Raw genomic sequence first — 20,008 nt, 5'->3', positions numbered from 1 at the left:
GGAGACCTGAGTTCTAAAGCTATTCTCTTTTGTTTTTTTAAGCTTTAGTTTTTCATTTTAGGGAAATCTAACAATAAGAATTATCTTAAGGAGTCCTATCAAATTCCTTTTATGACACAAATATGGTGTTGATACCTAAACAAAGAAAAGCAAAAACAGAGAAAGAAAATTATAGACAAATTTCCCTAATGAATATCGATGCAAAAATTTTAAATAAAGTAATAGAAAGGAGATTATATAAATATATGACGAATATCATATAACTATGATCAGGTGGGATTTATATCAGAAATATAGGTCTGGGCTCAATATTAGGAAAACTATGAGCATAATTGACCATATCAATAACAAAAACGATAAAAATCATATGATTTATCTCAATAGATGCAGAAAAGCTTGTAACAAAATACAACATTCATTCCTATTAAAGACACTAGGAAGCATAAGAATAAATGGAGTTTTCCTGCAAATAATAATTAGTATTGTCCAAAACCGTCAGCAGGCATTATCTTTACTGGGGATTAGCTTGAAGCCTTCCCAATAAGATAAAGGGTGAAACAAGGAAGCCCATTATCACCAATTCAATATTATACTAGCAATGTTAGCTATGGTGATGAGAAGAAAAAGAAATTGAAGGAATCAGAATAGTCAATAAGGAAACAAAATTATCACTCTTTGCAGATGATATGATGATATACTTAGAGAATCCTAGAGAATCAACTAAAAAACTAATTGAAACAATTAAACTTTAGCAAAATTGCAGTATATAAAATAAATCATCAGCATTTCTATATATTACCAACAAAAACCAGCAGGAAGAGATAAAAAGAATTCTATTTAAAATAACTGCAGATAATGTAAAATACTTGGGAGTCTACTTGCTTAGACAAACCTAAGAACTGTATGAACACAATAACAAAACAAAACACAGAACATAAAGACAGATCTAAACAACTGGAAAAATATTAATTGCTCATGGGTAGACCGAGCCAATATAATAAAATTGATAATTCTGTCTAAATTAATTTACTTATTCAGTGATATACCAATCAAACTACCAAAAATTATTTTAAAGAGCTAGAAAAAATAATAAAATTTATCTGGAAGGACAAAAGCTCAAGAATATCAAGGGAATAAATGGAAAAAAATATGTGAAGGAAGATGACCAAGCAGTACCAGCTCTCAAAGTGGTAATCATAAAAACAATCTGGTACTCACTAAGAAATAGAGTGGTGGATTAGCAGAATAGAAAAGGTACAAAATATATAGTAGTAATTGAACCATAGTAATTTAGTATTTGATAAAAGCAAAGATTCAAGATTTTGAGACAAGAACTCACTAATTGACAAAAACTGCTGAGAAAACTAGAAAACAGTTTGGCAGACACTATGTATAGACTAATATCTCACACTATATAACAAGATAAGGTCCAAATGGGTACATAATTTAGACATAACAGGTGATATCATAAGCAAATTAGGGGAACAAGGAATAGTTTTCCTGTCAGATCTATGGAGAAAGGAAGAATTTATGACCAAATGAGAGAGAGAATCACAAGATATAAAATAGATAATTTTGATTACATGAAATTAAAAAGGGTTTGCACAAATAAAACCAAGCCAAGATTAAAAGGAAAGCAGGAAACTAGGGAAAATTCTTTATAGCAAGTTTAAATTTATAAGAATATGACTCATTGTCCAATTGATAAATGATCAAAGGATATGAACAGGCAGTTTTCAGAAGAAGAAACCAGAACTATGTACAATCATATATAAAAATGCTCAAACTTAAAATTGATTAGACAAATGTAAACGAAAACAACTCTGAGGTACCACCTCATACCTATCAGATTGACTAATATGGCAGAAAAGGAAAATAACAAATGTTATAGTAGATATGGGAAAATCAGAACACTAATGCATTGTTGGTGGAGTTGTGAACTGACCCAACCATTCTGGAGAGCAATTTGGAACTATGCCCAAAGGACTATGAAACTGTTCATATCCTTTGACCCAGCACTACCACTACAAGGTCACTATCCCAAATAGATCATAGAAGAAGGAAGGATCTACATGTATAAAAATTATTTATAGCAGCTCTTTTTGTGGTGGCAAAGAATTGGAAATTGAGGTGATGCCCATCAATTGGGGAATGACTGAACAAGTTGTGGCATATGATTGTGATGGAATACTATTGTGCTATAGGAAATGATGAGGGGGCAGCTAGGTGGCACAGTGGATAGAGCACTGGCCCTGGAGTCAGGAGGACCTGAGTTCAAATCTGGCCTCAGACACATGATACTTACTAGCTATTGTAACCCTGAGCAAGTCATTCAATCCCAATTGCCTCACCAAAAAAAAAAAAAAATGATGAGCAGAATGCTTTCAGAAAAAATATTATATATAGTCGAATATTATATATAGTAACAGTATTATATATAGTAACAGAAGTAATGTATGATGATCAACTGTGAATGACTTAGCTATTCTGATCTATTGATCCAATTGATCAATGATCCAAGATAATTCTGAAGGACCTGTGATAGAAAATACTATCTACCTCCAGAGAAAGAAGTGATGGAGTTTGAATGCAAATTGAAGTCTAATTTTCCAGTTTCTTTATTTTTCTTGCTTTTTTGTGCAACATGGCTAATATGGAAATATGTTTTACATGATTTTTCACATATAATTGATGTCACATTTCTTGCCTTCACAATGGAAGGTGGAGGGAGCAAGGGAGAGAATTCAGAACTCAAAATTTTCTTAAAAAGAATGTTAAAAAATAAATAAATAATGAATTTTTAAAAATAAGATTTATCTTGGAGATAATGGACTTTTTCAGGAGGTAGTGGCCTCTCCATCTCTTGAGATTTTCAAACAAAGACTAGGTTACCACTCGCTTGCCTTTTAATATTGAGGGTCCCCTGAGGTCTGGTTCTAGATTCTTTTCTATTCTCACTCTGTTATTTCACTTGGTGATCGCTTTGACTTCTGTAGTTTCAGTTATTATCTGTATGCAGATTATCCTCAGATCTATTTGCCTAGCCTTAACCTCTATCCTGACCTCCAGTCTTGCATCTCTAACTGCCTATTTTAGACATTTTAAACTGGATGTCCTTAAAAACGTCCAAATCTGAACTTATTATCTTTCTCCAAAACCTTCCCCTCTTGCTAAGATCTCTATAATTGTCTAGGGTGCCACTATTCTTCTGGTCACTCAGGCTCACAACCTAGGTGTCATTGAGGCCATCCTCTTCCTATATGACTTCAGCTAAGCCACAGTGCAGGACTTGGAGCCATTAAGATCTGGATTTAAATGATACCTCAGAGACTTAGGAGATGGACAAAGCATTTAACTTCTCTAGGCCTTGGCTGCCACCTATCTCAAAGGTCTGCTGTGAGGATCAGATGAAGTGTAAAGCATTTGCGGCCCTAAAAATGTGAGCTGGTAGTATCAGCCCCAGTCTCTGTCCTTTAGTTGTCCCATTTATAAAATGGGGAGTCTTGGCTAAATAAACTCTGAAGTCACATCCAACTCCAATTCCAACTCAGTACCAGGGAATGTGGTAGGATAGTTAGGAGGAGGTGGCCCCACTCTCTCTTTGGACAAATTAGCTTTGGGGAGGCATAGCTGCCAGTCTCCGAAGGGTGTGGTCTGAGACTGACGTGCCTCTGTCAGCCCTGATAGAATTATCACAACTTGATGGTGGGAACCTGAGATTATTTCCATTCCCCACCTCCTCCAGAAATGTAGCCCTTCAGGATCAGAATAGGTATACTCAGAAGGTAGAATTAGATTCAGCTGGTATCCTCTCAGGTGTGGCAGGAGAAGAAGGTTTATTACCAATCTCACCAAACAGCAATAACATGGTCCCCTCCTCTCTTTCAGAGCTCTGGAGTAACAGGTCAACCCAGCCAACCCTGATGCCCAGACAGGTAGAAACCCTAATCGCTCCTTAGCCCTTGTTAGCAGTTCTAGAGGCAGACAAAAGACACTTTCTGGTGGGAGGGGATTGAAGTGAGGCTGAACTAAGCAGATCTCCCTTCATAGTCCTTTCTGAGAATTTTAGAGCTGAAGGGGGATTTCTGGACCTATAATGCCACATCTTGGGGTCTCTGCCCTGGCCCCAACCTGGAGAGCTGTTAAAAGATAGTACCCAGGGTCTGTGGTTCACTCCTATTTATGATTGTTTTTCAATATTACCAAATTTTCCCAGTTAGACACAGTAACCCAGTCCTTCCCTGCAGGGAAGAATGGATTGAGATCCATGGGAGAGGATAGGAATATCCACAAGGCTCCTTGGTCTCTCCAAAAGCTGGGCTCCAGCTCCCTACAATGCCAGCTGGGTGCCCTCCAGGCCCCACCTTGTGTCTGGATCCTTCTCATTCCAATCTAGAAATGTCTTTCACAAACCCACCCCAGATGACCCAGTAGAGGATGTCCTGTCCTCTTCTATGAGTCTGTCATCACATTTAACTTCCTTCCTTCCTTCCTTCCTTCCTCTCTTCCTTCTTTATCCTCTCCATCCTCTCCCTCCTTTCTTTATTCCTTCCCTCTTTCCTTTCCTCCCTTCCTTTCCCCTCCCTCTCTATCCTCCTCCTTCCCTTCCTTCTTTCTATCCCCTCCTTCCTTCCTTCTTTATTCCCTCTATCCCCTCCCTCTTTTTTCTTTATTCCCTACCTCCTTTCTTTCCTCTTTCTTTTTCTCCTTCCTTTTTCCTCCCTATCTCTCTCCTTCCCTTTCTTCCTTCCATCACTGCACCAAGGTGTTGCTGTGACCAGCCAAGGGATTTTAAAATAAAATCTTGCCAAGTCCAACTGAAACACTTACATCCTATTTAGAATCAGCAAATATTTACTAGGCAAATACCTACAATGTAAAGAGCACAGGGATAAGCTTGGTAAGACACATTTAAGCTAAAAGAGGGTCTCTGTCCTCATAAAGCTTACAATCAAGGTGAGCAAAAAGACACAGAGATAACTATAATTACATATTATAATTATAATATAGTACTTTTATAATATGTTATAATTTTGTAATTATAATACAGGCTTTTCTATACACAGGCTTTTCTAATGCTTCCCAGATGTGTCAGGAAGCGATGGATCAACAACGCCAAAGAGAAGGTAGAAAATGTGTGCAGGCACAATTGCCCCAGTATCTTCAGATTTCCTTTTCATTGTTGAAGAAACTTCTTGCCAAGAGCCTCACTTGGGGTGAGGGGGAGGGGGCTTGGGTTTTCCTTCTTAAGAGCTAGAGCGAAAGGAAATTACCACAGTTGTTGCCCCTCCAAATGAATCAGTCAACAAGCATCTATTAAGTTCTTTATTATTCTTGAAGAAAAATGACTAATACTGTGTTCTTTGTTTAAGCACAAGGCTGCCAGAATAATTTTGTATTAATTTATCATTATCCTAATCCAAGCATTATTCTGCTTGGAGAGGGAAATGTCCAAACTGACAGTCTCTTCATATTGTTAGGCATTGAGGGGTATGCTGATAAAAAAAAAAAAATCTCTCTCTAACACAAGGCAATTTGAAGTAAAATTTATAGAAATCTTGAATAGGACAAAAGTCTCAATATGAAAAAAAATCACAGATTGGGGTTAACATTCTACTTCATCTAATAGAACAACAGCTATTTTAATTTGGGGAGAAACAACCCTGGAAAACTGTTCTCCAAAAATCATTCAATTCCCCTTTCCCAGTTCCCTCAAGGACTCTCCTGAAGCTGATCACTGGTGACCTGAAGAAATCAAAGAAATCAATAATCTAGTCCCTTCAGAACACAGGAAAAGAGAGTATTGCCCTTAGATGGGTCATAACCAGAGATATACTGGAGCCAGCTCAAACCATTGGTAAATTTTCAATATGAGCATTTACCCTCAGAAATTGGCAAATGCTACAAATCAAGACTTGGATTGTTTTGTTGATTATCAGACATAAGGAAATGGAGAAAATATTAATAATTCAGATTAAATTTAAAAGTATATTGTTCTCTTTTTCTTGGAGAGCTGGTTGTTTAACATTTACCAGCATCCCCCTGGATAATTGAGTTCATCAAGAGGAAGGGAGAAGGCAATGTTCTTTTTTTTTTTAAGATTCATTGGTTTATTTATTTTTAGTTTTCAACATTCACTTCCACAAGATTTTGAGTTCCAAATTTTCTACCCATCTTGTCCCTCCCCCAACCCCAAGACAGCATGCATTCTGAATACCTTTTCCCCTAATTTGCCCTCCCTTCCATCTCCCCACCCCTTCTCTTATTCACTTCCTCTTCTATTTTTCTGTAGGGCAGGATAGATTTCTATACCCCATTGCCTGTATATCTTATTTCCCAGTTGCATGTGAAAATAATTTTTTAACATTTGTTTTTAAAACTTTGGGTTTCAAATTTCTCTCTTCCTCCCTCTCCATCCACCCTCATTGAGAAGGCAAGCAACTCAATACAGGTTATACTTGTGTAGTTGTGCTAAACACTTCCATGGTGGTCATGCTGTGGAAAACTAACTGTATTTTCCTTCATCCTCTCCCACCCCCCATTAGAAGGCAATGTTCTTAAGGAGATGTGGCATTTCTTATTCTAAACTTGGCAACTACCCTTCATCTATTTTGCAAGGCCTTCCCTTTCATTCTTTTTGCACACTTTTAAAAAATAATATTTTATTTTTTCCAAATTACATGTAAAGACAATTTTAAACATTCACTTAAATTTTTTTGAGTTCCAAATTTTTTCCATGCCTCCCTCACTAACCCTTCCCCCCCCCATGGTGGTATATAAGAAGGACTTTAGACTGGAAAATATTTATTTCCTAGTATTTCCTTTTAAATTGTAAAGGAGTTTTTAATATGCTTCTTTTTAATATGTGCCAGGTACTATGCTAAACACTGGGGATACAAAGAAAGGCAAAAATAGTCCCTACCCTCAGGGAGCATACATTCTAATGGAGAAGATAACCTACAAATAACTAGGGATATACAAGATATACGCAGAATATATAGAAAGTAATCTGAAAGGACTGGCATTAGCAGGTGGGCTGGGCTAGGGGATAGGTGAAGGAGCATTAGGAAAAGCCTTCTGCAGAATGGGGGCTGTAAGCAAGTTTTGAAGGAAGGGAGAAAAACTGAGGCAGAGATGAAGAGAAAGAACATTGCAGGCATTGGGGACAGTGAGTGAAAAGGCACAGAGTCATTGTATTTGAAGAAATAGCTATATCTATCTATCTGCCTATCTATCTATATCTACATATACATAGTATGGATAGATCACAAAGTGTAGAAAGACTGGAAAGGTAGAAAAGGTCCAGGGTAGAAAGAATTGTAAATGCTAAACAGATGTCTTTATACATTGGAACTTGTTGAGTTGTAGAGTGACATGGTCATACCTATGCTTCAGAAAAATGTTGGCTGTGGAATGGAGAATGGGTTGGAGGGAGAATTACTTAAGGAAGGGATAGTCCAGGTGAGAAGTGATGAGAGCTTGAATTAGGGCTGTGGCTATGGGAACAGAGAGAAGGTGGTATATAGGAGAGATGTTGTGAAGGTAGAAATGACAAAATTTGGGAATGGATTGGATATTTGGTGTGTTAGTGAAGAGTTGAGGATATCACTGAGGTTGCTAGTCTGATTTACTGGGAAGATAGTAGCTCCCTCAGCAGAAATACAAAAGGTGGGAAGAGTTTAGGAGGAAAAATAATTGAGTTTTGTTTTAGACATGCTGATTTGGAGATTGCCTGTGGGACATGCAGTTCAAGATACCTAAGAGGCATTGAAGACATATAACTGCAGCTTAGCCAAGAGACTAGATCTGGATATGTAGATTTGGGCATCACCTGCATAGAAATTATAGTTGAGTCTATGGGAGCTGATGAGATCATCAGATGTGACAATATAAAGCAAAAAGAGGAGAGGACCCAGAACAGAATCTCAGCAGAGGAAAACAAGAACAAGGATGGCTCCTGAGAACTCTGGAAGGCTACGCAGAGACAGGAGACATCTAGAGCTGCAGCTCTAGAGCGAATGGGAAAAGGCAGAATGGAAGGTTTGGCACGTTGCTAGACCTCCAAAGGCAGTATCAATCATATGGAAGACATTGGGAGAGCTGCTTCTGGGAGACAGGACTGAGTGCTTGCCAACATTCTGTGTTGGCCTACCTTGTGTTTGGGAGCAGCCTTTTTCCTTTGACTGTATAGCCAGAACTGTTGGCATCTTTAAATCTTCCAGACTGCACATTGTCTAGGCTTTCCTTACATTCACATCTGAGAGTGAAGGACTCCACACAAAGAAGTGGTAAAGGGAGAGGGCCTGAGGGCCATCCCCTCCCTTTAGGTCATGTGATCCCAGGAAATGGGATTTTTAGTTTGTCTGTTTCAGTTCTGGGTACAGGGATTTTCCAACCCAGGAGCTAAATCCACATGGATCCAGGAGGCCAGCAATTCAGCTTGGATGTTGCAGTGGGCCTACCAGGAAAGCCCTGAGGAATAATGGTCCAGGATACTAACTAGTGGGGGATTTGAACTTGAACTTGAATGGATTAATGCTGTATAGTAATTGAGCCTAATCTTTCTCTTCCCCCCAGAGAGGAGATATTATGCCCCTAAGGTATTGGGAAGAGATATTTATATGCTTCGTTTTTGGTTTATCTTTGAAGTAAATATTCTTTTATTAAAAACTAATCTGGCCCTTTCTGGCTCCACGATTGCCATGGTGCCCATGAAGAAATCTGTGATGAAGGACGGCAATAAAAAGAAGCAAGTCCTTAAGTTTACACTGGTTTGTACCCATCCTGTGGAAGATGGAATTATGGATGCAGCTAATTTTGAGCAGTTTTTACAAGAACAAATCAAAGTGAACAGAAAGGCTGGCAACCTCGATGGTGAAGTTGTGACCATTGAGAGAAGCAAGAGTAAGATAACCGTGATGTCAGAGGTGCCATTTTCTAAAAGGTGTTTGAAGTACCTGACAAAGAAATACTTAAAAGAAGAACAATCTTTGGGACTGGTTGCGGGTGGTGGCCAACAGCAAGGATAGTTATGAATTATGGTACTTCCACATCAACCAGGACGAAGAGGAGGAAGAGAAGGAGGATTAAACCATCTTGGGTCTAGAAACGTTTTGTATATGATCTTGAATAAAATTTGAACCAAAATAAACAAACAAAAAAAACTAATCTGATTTTAAATGTTAGATGTAATGGGGGTGCTAGTTGAGGGGCCCCTAAAATATTGAGGAACACAATTGATGTGGGCTCAAACCAATGGCAGACCAGAGAGAATCTCTACCCCACCCCCTCAGGATATTGGAGAAACTTGAGGTAAAATATAACAGACCTGACCTTCAGACAGCGGAAAGAGAGCAATCAATGCCATAGGAGTAAAACAGATATAATGGATTAAGGACATGGGAGATAAGCATGGTGAGGTCAAGCAGGACCAACTCCTGCACTTCCCTCTTCTTGTTTGCTCAGGGAGGTTGAGAAGCAGACAGCATTAGGCTCCAAGTCTTGCCAAATCCTTTGCTTATTCTTTCCCTGTTTCCATAGACCCAGTGAAGGTTCAGGGAAGGGGAGTGGATTCTGCTTCAGGAAATCTGGAAACTTGCTGTTTGAAAGCTCTTTACAGTTTTTGTTTTGTCTTGCTATTCTAGAGCAAACTAGTAGTGTTATTTTAAATAACTTTTAAAAACATAAAAATCATCCTTAGCTGGCAGACTATACAAAAACAGGCAGTGAGCCAGATCTGGCCTCTAGGCTGGTTTGCCAACCTTTGCTCTACGTTTCTTTCTAGCTACTTTACTATGCTTCCAAAAATCACATGATCATTGAAAAGGAATTGTTTTGCATATAACCCAAAGAGATAAAAATGAGGGAAAGGACCTACACGTACACACACACACACACACACACACACACACACACACACACACACAATCTTTCTCCTTCTGGGTCACGTGACCAACAAGATACATGACCAGACATTATCTCCAATCTTTATGAACTCTCATAATTCTCCAAAATAGGAATTATGTGGAAGAGATAAAGAAATTTCAGTTGTTTACCCGAACACAATAAAAATTCAATGAACTAACAGAAGAGAAGGCTAGCCCCTAACTCCCAATGGGCTTATTCAGCACCCGCTTCCCTACCATCCACAGCTGTAGATCCAAAGGCTTGCAACAGAAATCAATTCTATCCCTCCTCTCATGCTGCAGAAAACCAAAAGGCAAAGGTTTGCTTTGTCTAGGACAGCAGTGTGGTCATGTTCTGTGCTTCAAGGGAACTCAGAGAATGATGCAACAGAGAAAATTGGGGTAGGACACGTATATTTGGCTGTGTGGAACTCCACTAAGCCTGAGGGAATGGGTGCCAGTTCTGTCTCCTTCAAAATTACTTGTGGTGGAGATTGAAGTTGGTACAGCATGAATTGTCCACAGTGGGAAGAAGGTGAGACAGTTTGGAGGTCCAGCCTCCAGGGAAACCATCATCAAATGGGAAGGAGTCAGAAAGTGAAAGGTAGGAGGAACTAAGGAAAACAAATTAGAATTACCAAAGATCTCAGGAAGAAAAAAAGACTCAGTTAAAGATCTTGAGCATAAGGAGATAAACCAACAGGGAAGATATTAATAATAAAAGGGAATATGCCCTTCAGGCCACCTAAAAGGGTCTAGGAACCTACTAATAGATATTTTAAAACATTTAGATACTAAAAAAGATACTTAACAAAAATGAATCAATACCTGATGGGGCAAAGGAACCCATGGATGCTCAAGAAAGTATGGCACCACAACAAGATGTTCCTGTATGGTTTAAAAAAGAAATAAAAATCGTGAAAGCAGAATTTATGGCATGCACAGCAGAAATAATTGGCAAAATAGAAAAACTTGAATCTGTCATGGCAAATCTGACCAAAGAAATAAAAGAAAAAATAACTGATTAGGAATGCAAATACTGAGAAATAAAATAAAGCCTGAATAGAGAAGCAACAAGTATTAACTTTAAAAGGAAACATGAACTCTATATAAGCAAAACATTGATAGAATGTGTAGAGACAACTTAAGGATCATAGGTCTCCCAGAAGAATACAAGTCAAAAAACCTGAACGCTGTAATACAAGAAATAATAAAAGAAAACTGCCTAGAACATCTGAACACAGAAACAAAGTGACAATCAAAAGAATTCACAGATTGCCTCCAGAAATTCTATGAATTGGGGACATCAATGAGAAGAGAATGCAGGAAATAAGAGCTTGGAGCAGAGATGAGGAGTTCTTCCTTCTTTGGTGAATTTTGAGAATATTCCATGTCATATTCCTAAATTTACAAAAAACTTGGGGCCAGCTCCAGCCTTGTGGGTAGTCAGAGCGCCATCTGGCAAATAGTGAGGAAGACTGCAGTCATAGTGAAAAGTGCATGCACACTGACTAGCCTCTGATGTAGGCGAGTATCACCTGGGGATCAAAGAATATCTTTCATCCCTTACCTGGGTGACTAATTTGTCAAATGGCAGCCTGCTGCTCTCTGTAAAGTGCAGAAGGCAGGGGAATGAGCCAAGTGTGACAGCACTGTCATGTTCATGTACTGTTACCACCTGTCATATACCTCAACAGATCCATCATCTATCTCATCAATGGATACACTATCCATCAGCATAGATCCCAACCTGTCGAGACCTCCCATTCTTTACAATTCTAGTTCATATCCTCTGATAAATCTTCCACAGAGGGTCTGACCAATTGGGATTGAGATCCTTCCTTGAAATCTTTTTCTTTTTATGCTATCTCCCCTGAGGAGAGGAATAATTAAAATTTTTGCCATCCCTGCTGGAATGTAGGACAAATGTCACCAGGTGCAGGTAGCCTCCTCTAGCCCTACTAAAGTGAAATAATTTGCAGGATAATTTGCACAGTCTTAGTCTAGCATCCAGGGGCATGATGGCAGTTGAAAGGAATTTCTTCTCCCCAACTAAAATCGCAGACTAGACTCAAGGAATTGTCCCTAAGGAAAGCAAAAGCCATTCAAAAGGAGGATTTTCAACTAAGGGACTTTTTTTCTTTTTGGTTGAATCACATAAGGAAGGAAGGAAGCAAACATCTATTAAGTGACTACTATGTACAGTCACTTTACAAGTATTATCTCATTTGATCCTCGCAACAACCCTGGGAGGTAAGTCCTCATCTTAGAGTTGAGGAAACTGAGGCAGATAGAGTTTAAGTGCCCAAGGGCACCCAACCAGAAAGTGTCTGAGGTTGGATTTAAACTCCAGCCTTCCATACTCTAGTTTCCATTGCATTCTATCCACTGCACCATCTAAGTGCCAAAGCTAAAGAAGTGTGAACCTAATGTCTGGGCTATGTATACACTCAAAGAGGAGTGATAAGACCTACCAAGTAACTGCAATTCAGGAAAGAATCAATAGATGGCAGTAGCAGCTCAGCAGACAAGATGTTGAGCAGCAGCTATCAGCCCTAGGAATCTAGGGTAGTGGGTTGGAAGTGATTTAAGACCCAAATGTGTTCTTGCTGGGGTGTGGCTGGGGGAAAAGGAGGCTCTTATTCTTTGCTAATTCTGTTTAATTAAATACCTTTGATTTAAGTTAATTTGTCCTTGACTTTGGTCTGTTAAAAGGAAAACCACAACATGGGAGATGTCATTTTAGCAGATGCTGACCCAAAATGCACCTTGAACTGTATGAGGTCACTTTATGAGCCCATTTAAAAAAAAAATTATTTATTTTTAGTTTTCAACATTCAGCTTCACAAGATTTTGAGTTCCAAATTTTCTCCCCATCTCTCCCCTCCCCCCACCCCAAAATGGCATGCCATTTGTTATAGGCTAAAAGCCCACTTTTGAAGGGTCCTCAGGCTGCACTTATAACACGTTCTGTAGGTAACCATAATACACAATATCGTGTGCTGTGTGAGGTCAAAAGGGGAAGGTCCTTTGGGGGAATGGCACAGGGAAGGCTTCTTGGAGGAGATGAACTTTTATAGAATCAAAGAATCTCATTCAGACTTTTATTCAGGCAGCTAGGTGGCATAGCTGCACAAGGGATCTTGGTGAATGAGATAAGTGGACCTAGACTCAGGAAGAGCTAAATTCAAATCTGGCATCAGATACTTACTAGTTGTGTGACCCTGGACAAGTCCCTTAACCTCTACCTCAGTCTCTTCATCTGTAAAATGAGAAATAATAATAACAGCATCTCTCAGGCTTGTTGTGAGGATCAAACGAGGTCACATATGCAAAGTACTATATCAATGCTAGCTATTATTAATAATTAATTTTATTAATTTTAAAATATTAATTAACATTTTAAAAATGTACTGTTATCAGACTTGGAAGGGACCTCAGAAGCCCTCTAGGTCAAAGAGGACATGAGCAAGGATTCCTTCTGTAACAAATCCAGTCATTGCTTGAAGACCCTAGTGAAGGGCTATCCTACTACATTTTGAGGCAGGCCATGCTATACTGGGATAGCCCTAATTGTTAAGAACTTTTCCCTTCTACTGAACCTAAATTTGCCCTTTTTGAAGTTTTTACCACATGGCTCCTAATCCTACCCTCCGGGCCCAAGCAGAACAAGTCTAATTCTTCCACTTAATAGCCTTCAGATACTTGAAGACAGATCTCCTTTCTCCTCTACCCCCATGCAATTAGTTCCTAAATCTGGTTGATCTAACCTCCACAGTATCTCTTCCTATACAGTCTCTACTTTATCACCTCTCACCTGGACAATTGCAATAGACTTCTTTCTTTTCTTCCTTCCTTTTTTTTTTTTAAGGTATTCAGATTAAGTGACTTAAGTGTCTAAGGTCAGATTTGAACTCAGATCCTCCTGACTCCAGAGTCGGTGCTCTATCCACTGCGCTACCTTGCTGCTCCTGCAATGGATTTCTGATTGGTCTCTCTGCTTACAGTATAACCCACTGGTTCTCAGGCTTTCGAGTCTCAGCACTTTCACACTCTTAAAAATTGTTGAGGACCTCTCCAAAGAACTTTTGTTTATCTGGGTTTTATTTATTGATATTTATCAATGGAGTTGCACTGATTAGAGCCTCACTTCCAAGGAAAATTTCTAAAACAACCTGAGGTATGATTCATGTCTATGGCCACTCCTGAATGTACTAACAGGTAGCCAGTTGGCACAGTGGACAGAGTGCTGTGCTTGGAGTTGGGAATACCTGGGTTCAGATATTTATTTTCTGTGTGACTCTGAACAAGTCACATTAACCTCTGTTTGCCCCAGTTTCCTCATCTGTAAAATGGGGATAATAATAGCACCTACCTGCCAGGGTTGAATTAATATATGTAATATTGTTGTGGTTGTTCAGTCGTGTCTGATTCTTTGTGACCCCATTCAGGGTTTTCTTGGTAAAGATACTGGAATGGTTTGCCATTTTCTTCTTCAGTTCATTTTGCAGATGAGGAAACTGAGGCAAACAGAATTAATGACTTGCCCAGGGTCACACAGCTAATAAGTGTCTAAGGCCAGATTTGAACTCAGGAAGATAAGTCTTCCTGACTCTAGGCCCAAGCACTCTTATCCACTGGATCATCTAGTTGCTTTATATGTAATATTATCTATATGGAATAATATATGTAAAGTTTTAGCACAGTTCCTGGTACATATTAGGTGTTACATAAATGTTGGATATAACCACATTAGAAATTAAAACATCTTAGTATTATTATGAAAACAGTTTCAATTTCACAGATTCCTCTGAAAAGGTCTTGGATACTCCCGGGGTCAATGGACCACACTTGGATAACTGTTGGCTTAACCCTGTCCAATCCACTCTTAGCTCATGACCATGGGAAAGAAGTTAGAGGGGATCTGGGCCTGTTCTGAAGTGGGGGGAAGGCCTCTCTATGACATGTTTATGTACGAGCAAGTGTCCCACGTGCTTGAATGGAATATAGTCTGAGCACGCTCCAAGGGAAGTGACCCACCGGGCACTGCTAGTGGTTTTATTTTGTTTTGTTTTGTTTTGTTTTCTTACCACCTTTAAGTACCAGAGATGTAAGGAACCAGAGTTGAATTATGCAGGAAATTTAATACAAACAGCATTGCTTATGCTCATTTAATGCTGTGATGTAGTGAACCATTTTTTTTTAAAACAAAGAGTTCCCCGCTTTTGAGAAAACTTAACCAGAAAGCATCAGCCAAAGACACAGGAGGATAACATGTGAGACACACCTGGGATGTATAGTGTGATGTAGGGTCAGGGTCACTTCGCCTAATTAGGAAGGGCATCCCCTGGCCTGGTGGTAGCACTGAGCAGAGCCAGAGACATCAGACAACCACCAGGCATCACTCTGCTGAATCATGAGGAGCGAAGAATTTTGGTTTGGTGATTGCCCAGGAAGTGAATGTCACCCCTACTAGAGTCAAGGTAGAGAATTGACACTAGACACTTAGCGAGATGAATCCTTTGCCCAACTTAGGACTTTGTGATTGAGAATGGCAATCAAGAAACCTATCAAGGTCTCTGGGTACCACAGTGCTTCTCCTTGGCCTGCATGAGCACTGAGACCTATCACAGAGGAAGGTGGGGGCCATTCTGCAGAGGCCCACTGCTTTGGATTCCCCTTTAAAGCTAAACTTTGTTAGAATCTATTTGGTTGGCCAAAAGTCCATCTTAACCTCCATATGTTTGACTGAGTAATCCTTTTAGATCACAAATAAATTGGGAACAAAAAAATAATCCAGTGGGAAGAGTCTATATAAGCCATTTTGATAAATGAGTTCATAGCATTGTTGAATCATAGATTTGGAACTGGAGAAGACCTTAGAGGTTATCTTGTCCTATCTCCTTCTTCTACAGATGAAAACACTGAGGGCCAGAGAGGTAAATGACTCAAGGTAACACATGTAGTAGATGAAAAAATGGGAATTCAAAAGTAGGTCTTCTCGCTCAAAATCCAGCCTTCTTTCCATTGATTGCACTGGTTGGGTATTTCTGTGTTCCATGTCCTTGACTAGATGAGATAGAGCATAGGCTTCCCAGGTCACCAAATGGAAGTTGGGAGCTACAGGTGGAAGGCAAACCATATCTGGCTAGATTTTGATGACTCTGGAAGAGACAGTGAGGATGACAATTTTGTACAACTCTGCCTTACTTAAATCCAATTCACATACAAATTGAGACATCACCCTGTGGTGTCATTGGTCCTCTTCAGAAACAAAGGATGAACAGCAAAGGAACTTGGGCTGGTAGCATAGGGCTTGGAGAGGATCAGTGATCAGAGGGTCACTCAGAGATGGCACGCTGAGTAGTTATTCTGGTCACCTACCCTCTGAGGCATTTGGACTTTGTCTGCCCTTTCTTTCTCTGATGTCCATGTAAAGCAAATGCTCTTTGGAAGAGGAGAAATCCCTCCTGTGACACTTACTTGTAGACATGTCGACCACCAATAGAAAGCAAACTACCGAAGTGCAAGGACTGTTTGGATTTGTACTTTTTGCAGAACAGACGTGTAATAAATGTTAGTTGAATTACATTGAATTGAATATGGAGTGATCAAGGACCTTCATCACCCTCGTTACTTTCAAACTCTTCATCATCCTTCCTAAAATATGTTATCCAGAACTGAACACAATGATGGTCTGACCAGGTGGCCTATCACTTCCCTAGTCTTAGACTCTCTGCCTCTCTTAATGCAGCCTGAGATTGTACTAGTTTCCTTGGCTACCACACCCAATGGGGGACTCATGTTGAATCTGTAGTCCACCAAATCTCCAGTTATTTTCAACCTCAGCTCAGATCCATGCTGTCTGCCTACAGTCCAGAGATTTCCCAGAGATCTGGGAGTTGGCCCCTTTACTCCAGAGACTTCCCAGGGTGTGTTGTATCAGTCATGGATCCAGTCCCCTGGCCTGTGACTGTTTGGACTTCTCAAGGACCTCTGCGTAGACCTCTTTGCTCCTGAGACTTCCCAGGATGCCCTGCATCAACCCCATGTCACCTGCCTGTCTTCACGTGTTAGGCCTTTCCCAGTGCTTTAGAGGCCTTTTTTAGATTAGACCCAACACTAATTGCCAGCTCTTGCCTCCTGTCCTAACTCCCCCAAGTCATGTCTGTTCTGACTCGCCTAAGCTATACCTGTCCCAATTCCCACAAGCCATGCCTTTAACTGCTCCTGCCTGCTTTAAAGTGACCCTCCTGGTTCTCAGAGGACTCAACAGCTTCACCTACTATGAGGCTGGACCACAATGGAGGACCTGGAACAGTCTAATCACGTCTGCCTCAACAGGCCTCTCTCCAAACACTGATACTCTGTCTGGACTTATTCCTTAATGGTATTCCTTAACATATTGCACTGCCCTCATCCTCCTTCATCTCAGAGATTCTGAACCTACAGCTGTCATATCCCCAGCTGCCCACTGTCTTATTCCCATACCCTTTCAAATCTACCCCCCCTAAAATGTACCACTTCAGAACTACCCACCTCTTCCATTGTGCCCTCTAGAATGCCTGTTCCATAGTTAACAAACTTTCCTTCATCTTAAACCTTTTCTGTTCCCAGTCCCATCTGTTGGCTGTCACTCAGACCTGGCTTCATCAAGGTGACCCTGCATCTGTGGCCACCTTCTCCAGCACTGGTGGTAACCCCAATTCACTGACTATAACAGAGGAGCTGGAATACTCATTTACCTCTTCCAGACTCTCTCACTATCACAATCACTTCTTTGAGGTTCATTAGGCAGCTAGTGTTGAAATGCATAGAGCACCAGAATTGCAGTCAGGAAGACCTGAGTTTTGGTCCCGCTTCATACACTTACCAGCTGTGTGGCCCTGGCCAAATCCCTTAACCTCTCTAAGCCTCAGTTTCCTCATCTGTAAAATGGGAATAATAATAGTACCTACCTCCCAGGGTTGTTGTGAGGATAAAATGTGACAATATTTGCTTTGCAAGGTGCTTTGCAAACCTTAAAGTGCTATCAAAATACTAGCTATTGTTATTATTTATTCAATCCAAATTTATTACCTAATCAAGATGCTAATAGTTGGTATCTATTAGTCACTCAGACACTTTCCTTCCTTTTTCATCGAGTTCAGTGCCTAGCTCTCAGTCTTCACCCCAATTCCTGTCATCATACTTAGAGATTTCAATATTTATACTGACAAGCCCCCCAACTACTCAACTTCATAGTTCCTGAGCATACTCAATTCCCATGACCTATTTTCCATTCCCCATCAGATAAGCACAGAGATGGTCAAACTCCTGATTTTGTTTCATGTTCATGAACTCTGAATCCTTTATCCGGTCATGGTCTTTTATCATTTCACCTCCCTCAGTGAATCCTAGCCATTGTCAAGGCACTCATACTGGAATCCCTCCCAATCCTAATCCAGTAACAGGACAAGTAGGCTCAGGTAGGGAATCAAACATTTATGAGGGTCTAAAGAAAAAAGATTAAACACTAAGGCTTGATCGCTTGGCATTTTTAGGCAAGCAGGCAAAACTTACCCAATGGCCTGGCAGTGGATCTCATAATTAGGCAAGCAGTCTTGGTCTGTTTGAAAGCAGAAAGAAAAATGTGAACATTTATCAACTAGACACCAGCATTTTAGCGATGCAAAATCCATACTTTTCATAATAACTTCAATATCAATACCTCTAAAGGATTCCGTAATATACTTACCGAAAGTACTTAAACATTCAATGAATCTACAAATGCAAAGTCTACAAAAATCATCTCCAAAGGAACTGATTCATAGGAGAAATACACACTGGAAAAAAATGGCTGATCAATTATAACATAAAACAAGGAGAGAAAAAGTGTGCCAATTTTTCTCTAGTGGGTTTTGAAAAGTAGAGTATCCAATATCTAAAGTCTCAAGCAGAGAGCCTCTCCGGGGAGATCATCATAACTATCTCAGATGAGACCTTGTCTTTAGCGGTGCTTTGGACTCATTCTTCCAAAATTAGGTTGGTTATATCTCTCCCTCACAGTTCTAGGAATACCCCGAGGGGCAGTGGTTTGTCCAATCTGATTGACTTGAGCCTCCATTCCAGTGTGTTTGCCCCTATTACCAACTACCAGTAATTAACATATCAGTTTCATTTAGCCAATTAATATTGATTAGCTTTTACAAAGGGATATTTACTTCAAAGATAGAGCATGAACATTTGTACATTTCCCTCAAACACCAGTAGGACACACTCACTGCAATACCACCTCAGTCCCTGGGGAAAATAGGCTGGGACGTAACTGGTAATTGGTTCTGCTAAGTTCACTCCTATACATGGCAGAGCAACTGGCTTGACCCAGCTACCACCGGGCAGGATCAAACCGGTTGCTTGATACTTTGTTCTTTTTTATCTGACCCCTAGCAAATCCTGGCTTGGACTCTGATGCTTCTGGTGGTTTGCTCTCTTGACCTTTTGATGCTCACAAGGTCATAACTATCTCCAATTTCTTTCACCTAAAAGCAAGACAGAAGAGATGCAGCAGAGATAAAAGCAACAGGAAAACCATGTGCTCTTTGACTTCATTCAGTGGCTTCAATGGGCAGATCAAGACTTGAGGCTTCTCTCCCCACCAAAGGCTTATTCTTCATCTTGTCCAATGCTAGTGAGTCTGGGAAGACTCAGAGTCGCTGCCCTTCCCTCTGACATTTCAGGGGGTCTGTCTCTAAACCCTCCAAAGCTTTGACGTTTTCTGAAGAGCAAAAAAAGGTTATAAGCTCACCACCTCTTATAACAAAAATACAAGCAGGGGCAAGGTCTCCCTGAGAGAATGACCAAATATGGAACAAAGAAAGAAACAACATTTAATAAGCATCTACTCTGTGCCAAACACTTTACAAACACCATCTCTTTTGATCTTCACAACCATCCTAGGAGATAGGTTGTATTATTATCCCCCAAACTGAGGTTAAATGACTTGCCCAGAAAATAAGTATCTGAGATGGGATTTGAACTCACATCTTCTTGACTCCAGGCCCAGCTTTCTACCCATTGAGCCACCAAGCTGCCTCATGGCAGCAGCAGGAGAATGAAGACCA

General features: G+C 40.1%; 1 pseudogene; it reads left to right on the top strand.

Moving 5' to 3' along the window:
- The first annotated feature begins 8,702 nt into the window (after window positions 1–8,702).
- LOC114034954 lies at window positions 8,703–9,090 on the top strand (annotated as a pseudogene).
- The last annotated feature ends 10,918 nt before the right edge of the window (window positions 9,091–20,008 follow it).

This window comes from Vombatus ursinus, unplaced genomic scaffold (genome assembly GCF_900497805.2).
Source record: "Vombatus ursinus unplaced genomic scaffold, bare-nosed wombat genome assembly UNPS02009173.1, whole genome shotgun sequence".
Taxonomy (NCBI): Eukaryota; Metazoa; Chordata; class Mammalia; order Diprotodontia; family Vombatidae; genus Vombatus; species Vombatus ursinus.
Note: the sequence above shows the minus strand (reverse complement) of the source record. Positions and strands in the feature narration are given on the sequence as shown.